Raw genomic sequence first — 3,654 nt, 5'->3', positions numbered from 1 at the left:
GATTTTGAAGTTTTTATACCCTAATACATGGCCAATTTTTGTGTAGGTGCCCTGTGCTGCTGAGAAAAAGGTATATTCCTTTCTGTTCCCCTTCAGTTTTCTCTGAAGGTCTGTCATATCTAACTTTTCTAATATTCTATTTATCTCCTTAGTTTCTTTCTTGTTTATTGTTTTGGCTGGACTTATTGAGTTCTGAGAGGGGACAGTTGATGTCCCCTGCTAGCATAGTTTTGCTGTCTCTTTCTTCCTGTAAATCACTTAACTTCTTTAAGAATTTGGATGCTATACCACTTGGTGCATATATGTTTAGTATTGATATTACTTCACTATCTATGGTACCCCCCCTTTTTTTAGTAAGATGTAGCTTCCTTCCTTATCTCTTTTAATTAGGTCTATTTTTGCTTTTACTTTGTCTAAGATCAGGATTGCTATCCCCTACCCCTGCTTTTTTTTTTTATGTCAGCTGAAGCATAATAGATTGTGCTCCAGCCCCTTACCTTTACTCTCTGTGTGTGTCTCTCTGTTTCAAGTGTGTTTCTTGTAAACAACATATTGTAGGATTCTAGGTTTTGATCCATTCTGCTATGTGCTTCCATTTCATGGGAGAGTTCATTCCATTCACATTTACAGTTATGATCACTAACTGTGTATTTCCTCCCATCCTATTTTTCCTCCTGTTTGTCCTCTCCCTCCTTTCACCCTTTCCTTCCTCACCAGTGTTTTTCTTCTGTCTACCATATCCCCTGATCTGCCCTATCTTCTGTCAGCACTCCCCTTCCCCCACCTTTACTTAATCTCCTCCCCTCCTACTTCTCTGTCAGGTAAGATAGATTTCTATATTCAACTGATTGTGTATATTGTTTCCTCTTTGAGCCAATACTGATGAGAGTAAGTTTCAAATTATGCCCATCACCCATCCTACCATTTTCCCCTCCATTGTAATAGATCTTTCATACCTCTTTATGTGGGATTTTTTGTATTTCCTCTGGGCTACATTGAAGCATATGGAGGCCTGACTGCTGGTGTCTGTCTTTTGCTCAGGGCTATGCTGAAGCATCTGGCAGGGGCCTAGTGCTCCCAGCTGTCTGTTTTCTTCAGCACCAGTAGGTTGGTGCTTACCTGTTTGCCCAGGGCAATTCTGAAGCACACGGAGGTCTGGCCACTGGAGATTGCCTGTTTGACTAGGGCTACACGCAAGCATGTGGTGCTTCTCATAACTGGAGTCTGACAATTCCCCTGCCTATGCCAAGGCATGTGGGGGATCCTGGTGTTGGCGTGTGCCTACTCTCCCACACTGGGGATCAGGATCTACTGCTGGTTTGCTGATGTGGGACTTACTACTGGCTTGCTGGGATGCTTCCTGTGAACTCCCCTTTTACCTGAGTGATACAGACCTTTCCTGATGATTTTCCAAGTTTCTTGGGTTCAAAGGTTGCTATACCCTGCCTTTTTGCTGGTTCTGCTGTTCCAGGATTTGTTCTGGGGCTCTATTTTCTGGTTGTTTGGAGGTGAATATGGGAGAGTTATAGCAATTTGCTGCTTATTCCACCATCTTGGCTCCTGGAAGTCCAAACCCTGGTAAATGTTTAACAACTGATTTTCTGAAAAAATAAATTGTACTGAAAATCACTTTTAAATTTAATTGGCATTATTAACATTTCCTCATCACTTTCCTAAATCTAGAAATCATGGAAACAACAAATTCACCCCTGTATTTTAGCATTTGCCAATTTCTGAGGTATAGATGTTCATGCTAAAATTTTAACAATTAGCTCTTGTGAAATAGTAAGTGCAAACTCTAGCACATTATTGGGCTTAGACACATAACAGCTCTAACACAATCAACATTACCATGACTCCTTTACCCTCAATGAATTGTCTATGGGAATGGTTATATGTTCCACAGGGAGATGTCTTCGAAGGCAGAACAAAGTCTTGTCTTTTAACCTCATCAGATTGTTTAGGATAGTGGTATAGTTGATTGGGCATTGGATTTGGAGTCAGGGAGACCTGGGTTATTGGCTAACTGCAGACATTAACTGTGTGAGCCCAGGCAAGTCACTTAAATTCCCTTTTCCTCAGTTTCATCTGTAAAATGATGAGGTTGGTCTCCATGGCCTCTAAGGTTTCTTTCAGTTCTAAAGCTTTAATCCTATGGAAGATATATCTTTAACCATCTCACCAGGGATGTCTTCAGTCCAGTCTTTGTTATATCCTTTTATAGTTAATGGAATTACCAACCTAAGTTGCAATAGTTTTTCAGCATATCACATAATAATAGCCACGTCTACACAATAGAAAGTGAAGTTAAACCTAAATAGTTGTGTTGTAAGTTTGAACTCCAGATAGCCAAACCAGATAATTCTGGTGGCTCAAAGAAAAAGCAAACAGTCCATTTGAGGACCTGAATTATTCTGGTTTTTTTTTTGGCTGGGCAATGAGGTTAAGTGACTTGCCCAGGGGCACATAGCTAGTAAGTGTTAAGTGTCTGAGGCCAGATTTGAATTCAGGTCTTCCTGGCTCCAGGATAGAGCACTCCGGTGCTCTAACCACTGTGCAACCTAGCTGCCCCCTGAATTATTCTGTTTGCTTTATACATATTCCACATTGCTGGTGTTCTATTCCATTTTTTGCTGTGCAAATCTAGCCTTATAATTTCTCTGATTTTAGGGGAGAAAATGTCTGGCAGAGTTGTTTTGCATTTATTGTATTTGCCTCATTGACTAACCTTATAAAAAAGTTGTAGTCTAGTTGGTAATTGATTTAGAGCTGAGAAAAGTTAGTTAAAAAAATAACCAACTGTCAAGCAAGCCTTGTTCTCCTAGATTCCATAGGAAGGGCATAAAGTTAGCCAGGTGCAGGTATGTACACATATGTATGTGTATATATGTACACACATATATCAATATGCATATACACATACATATATGTGTGCATATGTGTATATACACATATAGATGTGTGCGTGTATGTAGTATTCATAAGTGGAATCCTCCAAAGATAAGGCACCCAGAGAATTGTTCTATATTTTCAGGTGAGAACTTAAATAGCAATGCAAGAGTTAATGAACACATGACAAAAGTGATAGAGAAGGTCCATAACAGCTTATAATTTCCTCTCAAATGAGTAGTTCAGAGAATACATGCTATGTTTTCATAGGAGGAATTGATTACTTCCAAGTTGGTCATCAAAGAAGGCTTCATGGAAGAGGTGATAGTTAAGCTGAGTCCAGAAGTCTGGGTGGAAACTGGGATAGGCAGAAAGGAAAAAAAAGAGCATTGTAAGAGAAGATGACAGCCTGGGTGTATAAATGCATGGAGGCATAAATGAAGATACTCTGAATAGAGTTTACTGAACAATAGGTTCAAGGGTGTGCTGGTAAATGCTTAACAGCTGGTTCTTTGAAAAGAATACATGCAGAATATATTTTAAAGTTTAATTTGCATTATTGACATTTTCTCCATCATTTTCTTAAGTGAATACAATTCTGAAAACAGCAAATCAAGCCCTATTTTGCAGCTTTTGCTGATTTCTAAGTCGTAAATGCTCACAGTGAAAATTTAACAATCAGCCCCTGTACAAGCTGGCTTCAGTACACCCCTGAATTCCCTAACAGGGGAATGGATAGAAAGTTAGAAAATTGGGATGAGATCA

The sequence above is a fragment of the Vombatus ursinus genome, unplaced genomic scaffold (genome assembly GCF_900497805.2).
Source record: "Vombatus ursinus unplaced genomic scaffold, bare-nosed wombat genome assembly UNPS02014832.1, whole genome shotgun sequence".
Classification (NCBI taxonomy): Eukaryota; Metazoa; Chordata; class Mammalia; order Diprotodontia; family Vombatidae; genus Vombatus; species Vombatus ursinus.
Note: the sequence above shows the minus strand (reverse complement) of the source record.